The sequence below is a fragment of the Lacerta agilis genome, chromosome 2, assembly GCF_009819535.1.
Source record: "Lacerta agilis isolate rLacAgi1 chromosome 2, rLacAgi1.pri, whole genome shotgun sequence".
Taxonomy (NCBI): Eukaryota; Metazoa; Chordata; class Lepidosauria; order Squamata; family Lacertidae; genus Lacerta; species Lacerta agilis.
The window spans coordinates 57676586-57693988 of NC_046313.1; the positions used below are offsets into that span (position 1 = coordinate 57676586).

The 17403-nt window shown below is 47.1% G+C and overlaps 1 long non-coding RNA gene across 1 annotated transcript; it reads left to right on the forward strand.

The window, feature by feature from the left end:
- The first annotated feature begins 11657 nt into the window (after positions 1-11657).
- On the forward strand, positions 11658-13756 carry LOC117041421. The gene is made up of 2 exons (XR_004425965.1): positions 11658-11748; positions 13496-13756. It is a non-coding gene; the product is annotated as an uncharacterized LOC117041421 (long non-coding RNA).
- The last annotated feature ends 3647 nt before the right edge of the window (positions 13757-17403 follow it).

Consider the following 17403-nt stretch of genomic DNA (forward strand, 5'->3'; position numbering starts at 1 on the left):
GAAGAATACAGGAAATTGAATGCAGACTTCCAAAGAATAGCAAGGAGAGACAAGAGGCCCTTCTTAAATGAGCAGTGCAAAGAAATAATGGAAAACAATAGAATGAGAAAAACCAGAGATCTGTTCAAGAAAACTGGAGATATGAAAAGAACATCTCATGCAAAGATTACCATAATAAAGGACAAAAGTGGTAAGGACCTAACAGAAACAGAATATATCAAGAAGAGGTGGCAAGAATACACAGAGGAATTACTGTATACCATAAATATATTGATGTCCCGTGCACACCAGGCAGTGTGGTTGCTGACCTTGAGCCAGACATCCTGGAGAGTGAGTCAAATGGGCCTTAGAAAGCACTGCTAATAATAAGGCCAGTGGAAGTGATGATATTCCAGCTGAACTATTTAAAATCTTAAAAGATGATGCTGTTAAGGTGCTACATGCAATATGCCAGCAAGTTTGGAAAACTCAGCAGTGGCAAGAGGATTGGAGAAGATCCCAATCCCAAAGAAGGGCAGTGCCAAAGAATGCCCCAACTACCACACAATTGCGTGCACAGACGGAGTCCCCCAACCCCCAGGCAACCCCCGAGCGGAATAATGACACCAGACGACATGCTATGGGATTAAAATTGGCCACAACTTTATTAAGATTCAGATGTCGGGAGACCTTGGCTCAGGCATTGGGCGTTTATCCTTCCCAGTCCCCAACCGGGGATCTGGGAAACTTCAGGGTTATCCAGAATGTGCGGGGATTGGGCTAGCTCTGGAGAACATATGTTCAAGCAGATAGCCCGCCCCCCGTTTGCCGCCACTGGTGGGGGAGAACAATGACAACCTCTCGGTGTATGGTCAATGCCTCCCCCCCAATACCCCTTTAACGGGAACCCTGGTATCACCGCCGCACTGGGGCCGTGGAGTCACTGCCCCACGCCAAAGTTGTGACAAATTGCTACAGAAAAGGCAAAACCTGCCAATGCAGGGAAATTCCTTTCTGGCCCTTCAACAGCAGCCCTGACATAGCAGTGCCTGCGTACCTGTGGAGAAGAGGTTAACCTGCAAAAATAAGCATTAATTGAGGGAGTGGAGGGTGGGAGAAGCTTGGGAGCCCGACTGCTGCTTCCTGGTAAGCTACCTTCTATTGTGTGGGCTAGGTAGTCCCTCCCCTTACCTGGCCAATCCCCTGGCAACGCCTCCCCCAGGCGGGATTGGCCGCTTAGCTGGAGTAGGTGGAGACTGGGGGGGAGGCACAGTCAGTCCGAACTACCAGGGGGGAGGCACAGCCAGTCTGAACTACCAGGTGTCACCTAGGAGCTCAAGGGACTGCGCGTGACCACGCAAACGTCACCCCCCATTTTATGTGGGGAGTGATCATTGCACTCATTTCACACGCTAGGAAGGTTATGCTTAAAATTATTCAAGGCAGGCTTAAGCAGTATGTGGACCAAGAACTCCCAGAAGTACAAGCTGGATGGCGAAGTGGCAGAGGAACCAGAGACAAAATTGCAAACGTGCAATTTTGTAGTCTTCCCAGTTGTTATAGGAATGCTAAGGTTTTATATATATAGAATAAATGTTCATAAATGTACAAGGCAAACACACATGCATAAGTATAGTGTCTGAAACGGTACAGGAGAGCAATCCTGAAGCCATTTTGACTCTCCCAAATTGACCTCAAATATTTCTCTGCATGGAGGAAGGAAATGGGAAAAGCTTTCCAGTTGTCTTTGGACTGTAGCAGCTTACACCTCTAATAGCAAAGACAGTCTGGCAAGTTAAGCTGAGCAAACCATATGTAAGAGATTCAGGAACTAAAGTATTTACCATCACAGAAGAATGGCCAGACTGCCCAGGTTGAGCAATGATTGACCATTATCAGGTATCCTGACAGACAGGTTTTCTGCTATAGACCTCTGTGATGTATGTATGATATAGACCTCTCCGATGTATGTATGTTTTTGTGGGGGGGGGGCAGTATTGAGCTACAGGGGAGGCAATTTCAAAAGTACTATATAAGAGCTTGCACACCATTGTTCAGGGTTCCTCTCCTCCCTCCCTGCGTGATCATGCTTACTAGCTACTTTGCTTCTCAATATTCTCTGGTTGACCTCTGTTATTTTCTCCTACCAATAGAGAACCTACATAAGGACTCTATACGGACTCTTGGATACCCCATAAGGGATAAAGGAGCAGTATTTTTCTTAAAACACAGTACTCTGTACAATCAATTATTTTTTCAACTTGTTTTGGGTCAATACAAAAATGATTTGGTTTGTGGTCATAACTTCACAACAAAGCTATTTTTCAGCACTAGTGCAGAAATGGATCATGCTAGCATCGTTCTTGCAGCAATAGCAGTTGGCAGTAAATTTTGTAAAGTCACACAATGGCAAATTGACATTCACATATTGAAACTTTGATTCAGGTTAGCTTGACCTTGTTGGCAGCCTGGTACTTGTTAAACTCGACTGTTCCACATGGCCTTATGCTCATGTATGCCAACTAGTTTATATTACTCTTGCAAAGATCTGTGAGAATCATCTTTTTAATCTTCTGCTGTACAGTATGACCACATCTTGGAAGGTAAGGATGGTCGCACTGGGGTGGTTCGGGTATAAGTTTTTTGTGTATACATGCCAGCCCTGGAATGTGACCCCTGCAACGATGTGATCATTCTATACTGAGTAATGATCTGCTATGTAGCTGATCCTTTTTGCTATAGCCAGAGTTTCTGACTCCCTCTCCCCCCCCCAAAAAAACAATGTAGCCCTTTCAGTAATTGGGGGGTCATTTACAGCCATCAGAATCAAGTGATTATTTTGTCCTTGACCATGCCAGATCAGGCTGCAATTTGGGATAGAGGATTACATTCATGTTAAGCGTTTTTGGGAGGGCACACAAGCCTAAGATCCATGCACATAACACTAAATTATGACCCCCAAAGGGAAAAAAAATACAGTGGTGCCTCGCAAGACGAAATTAATTCATTCCACGAGTGCCGTCGTATAGCGGAAATTTCGTCTTGCGAAGCATGGTGGGAGGAAGCGCGGCTTTGTGAGAAAAAAAAACCCGCAAAATGTTTTTGTTTTGCAAATCATGGCCATAGGGAGATTCATCTTGCGAGTCACCCTTTCGTTAGCGAATGCCTTTCGTCTAGCGAGTTTTTCGTCTAGCGAGGCATTCGTCTAGCGAGGTACCACTGTACACCACAATTTCCATCAGGCAGGCAGGTGGGAAGTTACAGAGCAAAAGGGGGCAATCCTGCTGCTTTCTCATAGTCTCTCTCCCCCTCCCCCTCGCATTTGCAGGGTGCTGGTACTCTGTGCCAGAGTGTACCTTCAGGAAACAAGAGCACTTTCTTTATATATAATGTGTGCATGTTAGAAAATGAATCACGTTTGTTGTGGAGGGTCTAGTTACAGCTAAGTAGCCGTGTTGGTCTGCCATAGTCGAAAAAAAATAAAGATTCCTTCCAGTAGCACCTTAGAGACCAACTAAGATTGTTCTTGGTATGAGCTTTCGTGTGCATGCACACTTCTTCAGCAGACAGTTTGTGTATCTTCAGTTTGTTGTGGAGGGTTAGGGTAAGGGTGGATTTTCCCCACAATTCTAGATGACCATCTCCCCTATGTTCATCACATCTATTTTGTGAGCAGGGTGAGTGGCAAGGGATGATCTATATTTCTATTTTGGCACTGGGCTGGGTGTACTAGTTTCAACCTGTGGTTAGGATAATTGCTCTGCATCTGTTGGTCTTCTGCACATTCCCCCACCTGTGGCAGTGCTGCCGCCAGGGAAGGTTTGGTGGGCCAGATCAGGTCCTTGAGGTGGCAGTTCCCTCCAGCAGCCCCTGGGACGTGTGGTCCAGTGATCTAATATCCTGGACAAGCTTTAGCGTTTCATTCTGTGATAGGTCTTCTACTTCTTTTGCTGAAACGACCTCAAGTCATTAAGGGCTGGGCAAGCTTGTAGAGATGGGGTGGGGCGGGAGGAGGAGATGCCACGGAGCACTTGTGATCTCTGTACTTGCCCAGGAAGGGAATGTGCCAGCCTTGAACACCCTCCTCAAGAACATCCTGCTCAACAACCCAAGACTTCACCTTGTTTCACGTCACACATAAACTAATTCCCTTTAAAAATAGCCCTGTTGCTCCCACTCTGTTCTTCCCTTTTGCATATGTTGGTGAGTGGGATGTGCTTTGAAGACATTTGGAGGCAGATATTTAGCTGGGCTGCTGCACCCCTGGACCATCATTCTCTCCCCCCTCACATGGTGTTCACAGTAAGAGCAGGAGAGAACCAGCTCCAGGATGATTGCTGTGCTGCTGTTGGTGTTCGGACTGACCCCTGCCTACATATTTCCTGTCAGTGCTGACATCCCTGTGGACCCGAACTTTGACCCCCAAAAGGTAAGACGCTTACAGATCAGACTTGCAGCCAAATTAACAAGATGGGGAAGCCTTACCTGTGGAAATGGGTGATGTTTCCCCTTTCCCCTCGGGCCATTTCTGGCCTTGCTTCCCTTAGGGCTCTGGATAAGGCAATTGAGCAGCTTTGCTCTTGAGTAATAAATAATAATAATACTAAATTAATTTTATTTATACCCCGCCAAGGACCGGGCTCAGAGTGGCTAACAATAAGAATATAAAACACTAGTGGTTTCAGCCCGTTAAAATAACGGGCGCTAGAACATATGTGCTCCAAAAAATTTAAAAAGTCACTTGTTTCTTTAATTTTTGTTCTTTTGTTGTGGGGTGGGTCGGAAAGTGGGATTTGGGGGTGCCCTCCAGCCTCAGCGGGTTTCTAGCTTTTCCGCCCAGCCAGTTCTCGAAGGACTGATCCTGAGGGAGGGAGGTTGCAGCACTCACCCTCCTTCTACAGGACTCTTAGGAAGCTGCCCCATCGCGCACCCCTGACCACCGCTGAACCCGCGCAGCGGGGAACACCGCCGAGGAAGGAGGAGGAGGAGGGCGCGGACCCAGCTGCTGCACACCCGCCCTGCAGGCGCCTGCTTGGAGCCAGTTGCAGCCTAACCAACCTCACAGGGCTGTTGTGGGGATTGTTCAAATTCCTGATAAGTTATTTGTGCAATGGCTGAAACACTTGGCCAGTTGGGAATCAAATTACAACCTTGATAATTCCACCCCAACCCTCAGTACAGCATTGTAATAATGTAATTATTAATTTATTATATAATATAATATGGTATAATAATTCAGTCTCCCTCTGCAATATCAGGGAGCCCCTTTACACAATTTGGGTGCCTCTTTTCTCCCTTCAGCAGCATCCCTCAAGGACCCTAGGCCTGCCTCACCTGAAGCACACTTACCTGCCCCTTCTCAAATATGCTCCCGTCTGGTTCTCCTTTGCAAACTCTCTCCTATGTAACGGCTCCTAGCACGCCCAGCCCCAGAAAACTACACGTCCCATGCAGCTTAAGGCCATCCCCACAGAGCGACGCGCCTGGAGTGTATGACGGGAGTCGTAGTTTCAGTGGAGGCAAGCTGCTTTAGAGGCGGCGCTTACGCAGTGTTGAGTTTAAAAACAGCCAAGCGGACAACATTTCCCATGAGCCTCTGCAGCACGAATTCTATTGGGAGAGCCGGGCGCTGCAGTGTAAGGCATGACGGGAGTCGTAGTCTTGGTTTTCTGAGGTGGGGAACAGACAGTTATGGCGGCGGCCTCATCTTCCACGGGCCCGAGTAGGCCCGACGAAGCTGCGGTGACCCCCGGGGCGCTGCAGTACAGCCTCTTGCTGGAGCACTTGGTGGGCGAGAAGCACGGGCCGAGGCAGGCGAGGGCCTTGGATCCGGCGTCCCTTGGGGGCTTCCCGGCGCCAGCCAAGAGCCCCGAGCAAAAGATTGTCGAGCGGGCCATGGAGAGCTGCAGCTTCAAGGCGCCGCTAGCCTGCATCGGGGGTAGGTCGCGGTGAGGAGGGAAGGAAAGAGGGATTTTGTTTGGCGGTGGGGCGTCTCTTTTTTTTGGTTTTGCGAAAAGTTACTTCTCGGGTCTTCCCATCGGCCTACCTTGCAGGGTTGTCGTGAGAAAGACCTTAAGCGAAGAGCACATGTGCCAGTTATGCTCATTAGGGTCGGTGCAGCTATATTTGTGGTGAATAGCATTTGTGGTGATTTTTATTTAAACTGCTATGGGCCGCTCCCGGGCTGCTAGGCCTCAGGGCTCTTGTTTGGAGCGGCGGCAGCGGCAGCGTGGCCTTCCTCCTCGGCATTCCCCTCTCTTCTGAAGCGCGGGCATTCGGATTCAACCGCCCCGCTTGAACTGCCGACGCTGCTCGCGGCCCGATCTCTCTCCATCCAATCCCTGTGTCCCTGGGGCACATGCTCAGTTGCGAAAACCCAGAGACACACGGAATGGACGCAGAGACACTTGCATTTTATATATATAGATTAATATACTATCAGGCAGGGAATTAAAATGCATTCTAAAATCAATGAGTCAAAGTAAATCCAATCAGATGGCAACTGGCAGATTAGGGTTGGGGACCTTGAATGCTCACAGTAAAGGCCCTGTTGCTTTTGGGTCCCCCTTCTCCTCTCCCCCAGACCCACAAGCTTTGTTTTCAGCAGATAACTGGCTGCCTGATTTTGATATGTGCTTCTAGCTGTGGTAGGAAAATTCCAGAGATGAGGTGGGTTGCTTTATATAAGGCACGTCCAACTCTCAAGAGACTGCAATCTTTTCTCAGTATACAATAACTGGCACTAATCTTCCCATTGTCATCAGAGGGAGGAGGAGCGTGTGGGGTTTTTTTGGGGTGCGGTTTGCCAGAGCTGTTGAGCTTTTGAATTGCACAACAGAAAGTGCAGCACTAAAAACCGCGCGCAGCGCTACATTCAACATTACTTTTGCAGTCAACCGGTTGGACATCGCTGCTTTATAGAATGAACCCTTGTCAACTTTCTCTGCCCCCTAAAATGTCAATCAAAATTCTTCTGTTTTAGACTGTTGGGAAGTGGCACCCCATCGGGATGGCTTCCAAGTTGCCTGAGTTGCCTGAGTATGAGCAGAAAATAGCACCGATGGACCACACGGTGATGGTTTTGGATGGTGGAGATGTGAAACTCGCCTTTAATTATATGTCGTTAGTACCTTACAACTGATACCTCTCTTACCATCATGCATAGGCTGGGAATTGAACCCGGGTCCTTGGGCATGCAAAGCAATGTCTAGATGTAGCAATGTCTAGATTTTGTATAGAGCTGCTGTTTAGGGAAGACCACAGGTTTACCATCCCCTATTATCTCTTTTTTTTGGTCTTGTTTTATCTTAATATATCATAAAGAGCCACTTAGGTTGGGCATAGGGATATAAATAAAACATTGCTGGAATGTCAATGCAGGCATTGAGTAATCCTGCAGAAACCTTTCCTGTAGCTATTGAGAGGGCTACTCGATAATGTAGAGGCCACCAAGAAGGCCTATTCATTTTGAAGGCATTGTTAGCAACAGGGTGCTGTTCCTCTTGACACTCCAACTATCCTTCCCTCTGGCAGACTGTAAGGCATTTTACTGGAACTGTATTTCTTCCATCAGTGGCTCTGACACCCTAAGAAATACAAGTGAGGGATGAATGGCATAAGCAGGTTGGGTATCCGGTTTTGAAGTGCTTTCATTTATCTCTCTTTTCCAGGGATGGTGTCTGCAAAGAAGCACCCCATGTGTTAAAGCACACGGACAAACCTGGTGTATTCGAAGTTCCCGGTAAGTACAAGTGCCATGAGCCACCCTATTACCTGATGACAAAGTATGTTTTGTGATCAGAAGATCCAGATGCTGTGATTGGGCAAATGTTCAAACATCTGTTCTTTTCCCCCATTTACATGCTTTCTTTTGAGTGCAAAATAAAGTTATGTGGGGGAGAGCAGTGCAATCACTCGCCCACCAATGCTTCTAGTATAAGAAATTAGTAAGGTTGTTTATTTTAGGAAATGCATAACTTGGCTAGAAAAAGGTAGAAACCAGTCTAGCCAGTACTTTTTTCTGGGGGGACACAGGGGTACGCATACCCCTAAACATTTTTTTAAAGAAAAAAGCACTGGGTGTAGCTCAAGCTAAGTAGCCTGGAGAAAACAAAGGCAGCCATGCTTGCTCCATAGTTCTTCCAGAAGATTGTTCCAAGCTGACCTCTCATCTTCAGATTCAAAAGAGAAGTAGAAGGAGGAGGAGGAGGTTGTAAAGAGGATGCAACATAAGGCTATCAGTCTACATAACAAAGAAATAGGAAGGGCAAATGAGGAGTTAAAGGTACGTAACAGTCTGGTTATGTGGAAATCCTTTGCCCGTCTTTACCTCGTGCAAACCCCTCTTTTGCAAGCTGATTTTCCCTCAGTTCAAACAAAACATATGAATATTTTGAAATCCCCATCTGCATTTTGTGATGAGAGGGCAAAAGAGCAGGATATGGAGGTTGGTAAAAGAGACATCACAGTAACAGGAAACTGCCACAAACTATTTGTCCGTTTGCCTGTGTTTGAGCCACTCGGACTGACGGTGGCTCTTTGGAGTCAGACATCTCTTTCCATCCCAGTGACAGGATCCTTTTAAGTTGCACAACATCAGGGATTGAACCAGGGACATTCCACATGCAAAGGAAGTGATTTACCCCCTGAATTATGGTTCCTGCTCGATAAGGCAGACAGACTCATGGCAGAGGGTTAAACCAATGGTTCCACTTCCTAACTTAGGAGGATATGATTTGCCTTGTATGCCATCCAAAATTAATTTTGGGCTTTTCAAAACGGAAGACTCCTGTTTTCTCTTTAAATGTCCCCTCTGCCAAATCAGGAGGAACTGGATTGTTTCACTCAAGGCTGCACGAGGGAGTTCTGGGTAACAGCTGGGATCTGTGTTCTCAGACCTGGGGAGCAGCCTTTGCTGTTTTATCGCAGAATCCCATGTGGCCAGACAACTGATCTGTATAGCACTGGGAAAGGACTCTGTCCCTCTACAATCTTTATCTTGCAACTGAGCCTATACGCTGCCCTCATTGATACCAACCCAGTCTCATTGGTTTTTCGGGTGGGTGGGTGAATTAATCATTATTTTGGTAATCTTGTGCTCGATGAAGAGTGCTGGAGAACTTTAAAGTTGGCCAGTCTTTCCTGGTACTAGGATTGGCTGAAATAAATGTAATGCTCACCTAGAGGGTTTTATTATTTTTGAAATGGACCAACACAGCTAGTTTTTGCTTTCCTAGTGAGGTTCTCGAAAGCCCTTGAGATGCCACAGGAAAGGTTCTAGTTTAACAGAGCCAGGCAAATAATAATAAAAACAATAATTTTATTACTTATATCCCGTCCATCTGACTGGGTTACCCCAGCCACTGTGGGCAGCTCTCAAGAAAATTAAGGAGGAGCAGAAGGGGTGGTGAGTTCCCACTGCCTGGAGCCCCTGTGCCACCTGCTTGCTTTGCTACTCTCCAAACAAAACTTCTGCAGGGTCTAAAGTTCCCCCTCCTCCCTGCCACATACAGTGGTACCTCTAGTTGCTGACACGATCCGTTCCGGGTTGTCGTTCACAACCTGAAAATCTGCAACATGAAGCAAATGCAACCAGAGGTATGACTGTATTGAGAAAGGGCTGGGGGGGGGGGTCCTTCCTCAAAGCAAGGCCTTATGGGAGAGGGGTTGAGAGAGGGTCCACATAATCATACGTTTCCTATGGTAACTAGTCAACATTTACACTTAACATTTTCAGCATAGTACTTGTAGCCATGGCTACACAACATCTTCCTTTTAGGAAGGACGCCCTTTTCTCTGACTGAACAGCTGGAGGAATGTCTGCCATGCCTAATACCATGGCTAAAAGAGGGGGAAAGTAAGACAGGGAGCAAGACGAAATGTGTGTGGGTGAAGGAATGGGAGTTCCCAATGCTTGCTTTAGGTAGCACAACCTATGGCAGTGGACCTGGGCAGGACACTTTTTAAGGCATGGAGATTAACCTCCCTTAAAATTGCTTCTGAAGACATATTAAATGAGAAGGTGGGAGAAAGAATGAACAATTAAGGTGACTAAGAGTGGCTGATCCCAATTTGTCTCCCCCCCCCCCCCGCTAACAGCCAAGATATGGGGAAACAGCTTCCTTCAGCTGATGTCTTGTATTGTTTCCTGTATAGATGGTGAAGTTCATATCATACAGGTAGATGATGATTTTGAAAAGTATATCATTTTTCACGTGAAGACATCAACTTATGAGGTCTTGTTTCTGAATGGTATGTGCTATGGCAATGAATTTTATTTTTATTTATTAAACAGAGGTCTTCACCCATAGGTCTCACAGCAGTTCACAAAATAAAACAAGAAAATAAGAAAACACAAAATACACATAGATACAAAAACAAACCAGTAACCCTCACTCCACCCTGTGGCATATCTGTGGTTCAGCAAAAAGGATGCTTGTTAGTTAGTTAGTTAGTTATGGTTGTTGTTTTTCAACTCACTCTGCAGCCACGAAGAGGATACAAATCTCTCTCTCTCTCTCTCTCTCTCTCTCTCTCTCTCTCTCTCTCTCACACACACACACACACACACACACACACACACACACACCCTAAAAGGCACAAAAGGAGAATGGGTTGGGAGGGGAGGAAAGAAGCAAGCTCAGTTTCAAGTTCTGAGTTGCAAGTTTCTCTACTGGCCAGCCAGAGCAGAAAAAGTTCAAAGGAAGGAGGCCGAGCCAGTGCTGCTCATCACTCTGCTGTGCTGAAAGAGTTGGCCCTGCCCTGCCTTTCCCTCCTGTAGTGCAGTTTGGTGGGATGAAGGACTGTTTCCAGGGGACACCTGATGGAGGGAGCAGCCAGTCATTATCCAGTTGTGCTTGCTGTGGCTGATGGAAGGTTTTACCTAAAACATCTGGAAGGCATCCATTTATGGAAATATACCTTAAGTTCTCTTCAGTCCAATTATGGATCTAGTTAACATACAAAAATAGAATGCAACACGACTGAATATCTTTATCTATACTTATCTGGCTAATTTCTAAACACCTTTTTTTGCTGTCTACAGTCATCTATACTGTATAGAGCTAAAAAGAAGGAGGAAACCCTATTTAAAAACTTGGCTACAATAATCTTCTAGAATAAAAAGTTGCTAATGGAATAATCAATCCTTCCTGGGATGAAGGAATATCTTTTTTGGAAAAGGGAGCTGAACCCTAAAGAATGGCCACTTTAGCACTTCACATGAAGAAAAATGCGTCCCCAAAATAAAAGGCAAAAAGGGGCTGCAATATTAACAATGATGCCTCAGAAAGAGCAGCTGCCATTAAGCCTCCCACTAGCAAATAGGGACAGTCAGCACCTGTGTAGGCCGTCAGTTCCTTTAGATCAGGCATGGCCAGACTTGGCCCTCCAGATGTTTTGGGACTACAACTACCATCATCTCTAGCTAACAGGGCCAGTGGTCAGGGATGATGGGAATTGTAGTCCCAAAACCTCTGGAGGGCCAAGTTTGGCCATGCCTGTTTAGATCCTCTGCTCTGGTTTTATGGGGGCTCAGTTCCTGACTGTCTAATGGACAATCCAGAGAAGATGGCAGGAAGAAGAGACTTTGAGTGCTCTATAGACATAAAATACATATTTCAGCCTTTCTGAGAACAACAATTTACTCATCCTTTGTTGTGTTTAAAGCTAGGGGATCAGAAGTGGGAGATGACATCAAAGAAAAATACAAGAAATTAGTCTTGGAGCAAAACATTCCTGAGGAACACATCAAATACTTTGAGAATGTTGGTAAGGCAACCTGATCTCAAGATTTTTTTATTGTAGGTGTGTATGAATGTCTCTGTGTGAAACAGAATCTGAGGATCTATATTTAGTCCCAGAGAGCTTCACTAATCTGGATCAAAACTACAGTTCAAGTACAGTGGTATCTCGGTTGTCGAATGCTTCGGAAGTTGAACATTTCAGTTTTCGTCGACAACCTGGAAATAAATGCTTCCGCTTCGAATGCGCCTTGGAAGTCTAATGGCTACTGAGGCTCATTTCTCAATTGTCTCAATTGAATTTGCCGACTGCCCATTGTGCCTTGGTTGTTGAACGTTTCAGAAGTCGAATGGTCTTCCAGAACAGATTACATTCGACAACCGAGGTACAACTGTAGTTGAATCACTGAAATTAACTGTGGTCAGATTTCCATGCTTAATTATAATTAAAGCACCCAAAGCTATCAGGAATTGAGTGGGGGGGTTGATTTGCTAAGGTCAGCAGACAATTTAGACCTAGCTGTGGGGATGGATAGGAAGGAGTTTGTTCTATATCCCTCAGCTGGGGTGGTGTGCGTGGTGGGAATTCAGCAATTCTGGCTCCTGGGCAGGGTCTGGCGAGAGCCCAGCTGAAGGACACGGGTGGCACAGTAGTCTAAACCACTAGGCCTCTTGGGCTTGCCAATAAGAGTGCTGCCAGTTCGAATCCCCACAACGGGGTGAGCGCAGCTCCTGCCCACCTAGCAGTTTGAAAGCATGTCAGTGCAAGTAGATAAACAGGTACCACTGTGGCGGGAATGTGAATGGCGTTTCCGTGCTCTCTGGTTTCCATCACGGTGTTCTGTTGCAAAAGAAGCTGTTTAGTCGTGCTGGCCACATGAGCTGGAAGGCTGTCTGTGGACAAACGCCGGCTTCCTCGGCCTGAAGTGACACGAGCACCACAACTCCACAGTCACCTTTGACTGGGTTTAACCATCCAGGGGTGCTTTACCTTTACCTTTTTACGTAGAGCCCAGCTCTAGATAATGGCCTGGTTGGGACTAGCAACTCTGTCTTTATCTGCCTTATGGGGCTCAGATTCCAGTTAATTATAATTAAAGTAGCTTCAGTCCCAGCTGCAATGAGGCAGCTTCCACTTGGCTGGAAACTGGGAAACACCCATTACAAAAGTTATGCCTGGGATGTTGGCCTAGGTGGCTTTCATATTTGAAGCTTCACATTCCCCCAAAGGCCTTAGTGAGGACTCGTCCTTCCTGGCCACATATGAAAACCTTTTCTTGCTGCTGTCAGTATACTTGGCTGCTCCTGCTCTTTGGTTTTCACACCTCTGTGTTGCTTATTTTATCTGCTCTTCCTTCACTGGCATAAATTTTTATATGCTCTGTTTCCCACCCCCAAAATTTCTGCATTTGTTAACTGTGCTGCATTAAGGCAAATAGGACAGGGCCCCACCAGCCCTAGTCCGCCCCTAGGTAGTCTTCACATGCCCACCTTCTTACTGACCACCAGCCAAGGAGTGGAACTGCTTGAGAGCTTCCTCCTCCATCTCAGTGTTGCCCCTGTAGAACTCAGTAGGCGGGGGCCTCTCATGGCCTGTAGTTGCAGCTGTCATTTGCTCTGGCTCCATCTGCTTTTGGCCTCCCTGCCTCCCATGCCACCAATCCCAATGGGCATCATCTGCCACTGATTCCAAATAATGAAATACATATCAGTTGCTCACATTTTCTTCCTCCTTACCAGTTTTCCTGACACTCTTCTCTCCCTTTCTCCCACAGAACAATGCACTCCAGAAGCTGCCTAATAGCCAGATATAGCATTTCTCCATATATATTCACACCATTGGTTAATAATAAGAAATACCCAATAATTATTACTCTTTCTGAATGGTGGAGACGATGATGACTACGGATCAATGCCTCTGTCCACTCACCACATTTCTGGCTTAAAGAAATTGATGCAATTAGAACAACAACGTCTTTGGGTTCCTCCCTCTCCTGAAACTATTTTAAAAATAAATACATTGCTTAGATCTTGCACACTTTGTCAGATACATTATTGGAGGTCAAAATGGGAGGCGATAAACATATATGAACCTATCAAGCAGCCAAAGCATCTGCCCAGTGAGTTCTTGACTGTAGAGGTTGCCCAAATGGTTCTCCAACTTCAGCCATCCATGCCCATTGGCCAAGCTGACTGGGACTGATAGTACTGATGGATGGAGTTCAACAACCCATGAAGCTCACCGTGTTTGGCCACCCCTTGTCTACTCTGCATTAGGAGTAGCTCTCCAGAACCTTGGAATGAGAAAGGCTTTGCCCATGACATGCTCTTCCTTTAATTGAAGGTGCCAGACACAGGCATATCCTGCATGTAAGCTAGTACTCCCCCTTTCTGAAAAGTCCTGGAATGAGAACTGTGGAAAGGGGAATGGGTACAGAAGGGTGAGAGAATATAAGAGAGAGGCTGGTTGTAATTCAAAAAAGAAAGACTGATGGAGAAAGGTGAGAAGAGAAACTGAGAGGGACAAAATAGCAGGGCAGAGAAGAAAAAGGGGAAGAGGAAATATAATGATAAAAGAATAATGTAATGTTTAACTGCCTAAGGCCCGGGCAAATATAGATGTTTCAACCCCGTTTCCTCTGGGGAGAGAAGGATTTGGCAAATGACACAGCCAATTGCCTGTGTTGCAACCCTCCATACCTGGCTGGTTGCGGAAGCATTGCAATTAAATAATTTAAAGTGGATTGGTTACATCTTACTATGAATGCCTGTTTCACCATTCCTTTCATTTGGTGCAGGGATTTTATTTTATGGAGAAACAGGACTCGGCTTTTGCAGCTGCACATCAAAAGACAACACTTTTATTTGTTCTCCAAAACATGGTTGCTGTTGTTTAGTTGTTTAGTCGGGTCCGACTCTTTGTGACCCCATGGACCAGAGCACGCCAGGCACTCCTGTCTTCCACTGCCTCCTGCAGTTTGGTCAGACTCATGTTAGTAGCTTTGAGAACACTGTCCAACCATCTCGTCCTCTGCCGTCCCCTTCTCCTTGTGCCCTCAATATTTCCCAACATCAGGGTCTTTTCCAGGGAAATATTGTCCAGTATCACCTTACAGATCAACTAAGTTTGTTCTTGGTATGAGCCTTCGTGTGCAAGCACACTTCTTCAGATACACTGATACAGAATTCACCAGACCTTTATATATAGTGAGAGGCTGGGGAGGGGTATTAATCAGAAGGGTGGTGGGAATGGGTGATTGGCTGATAGGTGTGGAAAACCTGTTGGTGACTGTTAACTCTATATTGGACAAACAGGCCAAACCCTACGCCAAAGGATAAATGGACATAAATCTGATATCAGGAATCACAAGACAGAGAAACCAGTAGTTCAATCTCCCAGGACATTCTATACAAGATCTCAAAGTAGCTGTCACATTACAATCGAATTTCAGAAATAGACTGGAAAGACAAGTGGCTGAATTACAACTTATTACCAAACTTAAAGCCATGGAGAGACCTGGTCTGAATAGAGACATTGGGTTCTTATCTCATACATGATAAAGCTATTTTTGGTTGGTCTCTGGACAATTATATATATATATACACACACACACACAATAGCTGACCCAGCCACACGTTGCTATGGCTAATAATGTGAATTGGAAAAGGAAGTATAGTGGAAAAGAGGAAATGTATGGTTTTTATACCTTATTTTGTTGAAGTGTAGGATGTCTGCAGTGTGTTTTGATGTGTAGTTGTTGTCTTTGTGCAGTTTGGAGATGTTTGTGGTGGGACGGGATATGTTTTGGAAAAAATATAAATGAATTCCTATGTCCTTGGGACAGGTTTGTGCGCCTCAGCTCCGCGACTGTGGATACGTGCGAGGCGAGTGTGGCAATTGCGGAAGCGTGGTTTCCTGCAGACTGGCTGGGTGGAGGCGGAGGAGGAAGTGGCACAAAGTGGGAATGGGGTACTTTTGTTTTCGGCCCTTGGTTCTGCACAGGGGATGGTGGGGACAGAATAAGCTCGCTTTGTGTAAAAAAGTCGCTGGCTGTGTAGGTGGGCGAGGGTAGGGAGCAACTTGTGGACGGGGGCTTACCGGTTTGCGGTTTGCGCGCCTCGACTCTGCGCGTGGGCGACGTGAGGTCGGAAATGGTGGACGGCGCTTTGCAGGTCCGCGCGGGTCAGGCAATGTCTTAGGGCGATCTGTCTTTCTATTGGCTGCTGGCAGTGCCGGTCAAAAAAGAAGAGGAGGGGCTAGAAACGGGTGCACTGTGCTATACCTTCAAACGTCCACTGGAGGGGGTAAAATCATTTTTTTTAATGTAAAATCATATTTCTACCTATGAAAGGTGTGGTATATTTGCAATCCAGGTACGCAAGATCACTCCCATATACCCATGGAATGTTGTGTCCAAATTCAAAGAGAATTGGTCAAGGGGTTACGGAGCATTGCGGCTACATCAAACGGCCCATCTTGAACACCTGTTCACGTCATGACGCACGCACACGCGGTGACGCCCCGCCCCCGGGGTATGCCGGGCGGGGGCTTGGGGGCCTCGGCGGGCTGCAAAGAGCCCCGAAGCCGCTGCCGTAGCGCAAAGGGGTGCCAGGCTGCGGCTTCGGGGCTCTTTGCAGCCCACCGAGGCTCCCGAAGCGGCGGCCCCGCCATCCCCGGGGGCGGGGCATCGCTGCGTGTGCATCATGACGCACGCACACGCGGCGACGCCCCGCCCCCGGGATGCCGGGCCGCCGCTTCGGGAGCCTCGTCCGTGCAGCGCTGCTGCTCCCGGGGTGACGGAGGGAGCGGCGGCACGTGGGAGTGGTGGGAGAGGCCGCCGCTTGTCACCCCACGCGCCGCTGCTCCCTCCGTCACCCCGGGAGCAGCAGCACCGCACACACCCGCCTAGGGGCGGCACGAGGGGCGGCCCGCCCCCACCGCCCCCACCCTACGACGCCCCTGCATGCACACTTCTTCAGATACACAGTTTGTGTATCTTCAGTTTGTTGTGGAGGGTTAGGGTAAGGGTGGATTTCTCCCACAACTCTAGATGACAATCTCCCCTGTGTTCATCACATCTATTTTGTGAGCAGGGTGAGTGGCAAGGGATGATCTATATTTCCATTTGGCACTGGGCTGGGTGTACTAGTTTCAACCCGTGGTTAGGATAATTGCTCTGCACCTGCTGGTCTTCTGCACATTCCCCCACCTGTGGCAGTGCTGCCGCCAGGGAAGGTTTGGTGGGCCAGATCAGGTCCTTGAGGTGGCAGTTCCCTCCACCAACCCCTGAGCTGTGTGGTCCAGTGATCTAATATCCTGGACAAGCTTAAGCATTTCATTCTGTGATAGGTCTTCTACTTCTTTTGCTGAAACGACCTCAAGTCATTAAGGGCTGGGCAAGCTTGTGGAGATGGGGTGGGGCGGGAGGAGGAGATGCCACGGAGCACCTGTGATCTCTGTACTTGCCCAGGAAGGGAATGTGCCAGCCTTGAACGCCCCCCTCAAGAACATCCTGCTCAACAACCCAAGAGAACAAGCATGTTTGTTCCCTTCTTCTGAAGCACAAAGGAGACCCCACTTCGTTCCACAAAACAAATAAACTAATTCCCTTTAAAAATAGCCCTGTTGGTGAGTGGGATGTGCTTTGAAGACATTTGGAGGCAGATATTTAAACTGGGCTAC